The 563-nt window shown below is 53.1% G+C and overlaps 1 protein-coding gene across 4 annotated transcripts in view; it reads right to left on the bottom strand.

Annotated features, from left to right (window-relative positions):
- The window catches only part of Btnl2 (butyrophilin like 2), a 13,767-nt gene that overhangs the window by 9,678 nt on the left and 3,526 nt on the right, over positions 1-563 (bottom strand). The window lies entirely within an intron of this gene.

Raw genomic sequence — 563 nt, 5'->3', positions numbered from 1 at the left:
ACAAGGGACGGGCATGAACCCCGCCCCCAGCTGAGAAGCTGCTGGTGATTGATGGCTGCCGGGAAGAGACAGGCTTTCTTCAGGGGAGCAGCGCCTGGCAGGCTGAGCAGGCTCAGCAGACGGCCACACTCACACACAGGGACAGCGCCCATTGCACTGGATGGGAGGAAGGGAGGAGGAGGGGGACATCATTGTATGGGTATAGAAGGGGTGGAATTTGGGGAGAGTCGGGGAGGGGAAAATATGGCCAAAATACATGGTACGGAATTCTCAAAGAATCAATGAGAAATAAAGCAGCCGAGCTGGGGACATGGCCCAGTGGCTGAGGGCTCTGGCTGCTCTTCTGGAGGACCTGGATTCAGTTCTCGCCTCCCGCGTGGCGGCTCACAGCTGTCTGTGACTCCAGTTCCAGGGGATCTGACCCTCTTCTGGCCTCCGTGGGCACTGAGCACACACATGGCACACAGACACACAATCAGGAGAAACACCCAGACACAAGATCAAAACAAATCGTTCTTCTTTATAAACGAGCAAAAAAAAAAAAAAAAAAAAAAAAAAAAAAA

The sequence above is a fragment of the Psammomys obesus genome, unplaced genomic scaffold (assembly GCF_907164565.1).
Source record: "Psammomys obesus unplaced genomic scaffold, mPsaObe1.curated_primary_1811, whole genome shotgun sequence".
NCBI lineage: Eukaryota > Metazoa > Chordata > Mammalia > Rodentia > Muridae > Psammomys > Psammomys obesus.
The sequence above is the reverse complement of the archived record's forward strand: the minus strand, read 5'-3'. Positions and strand labels throughout refer to the sequence as shown.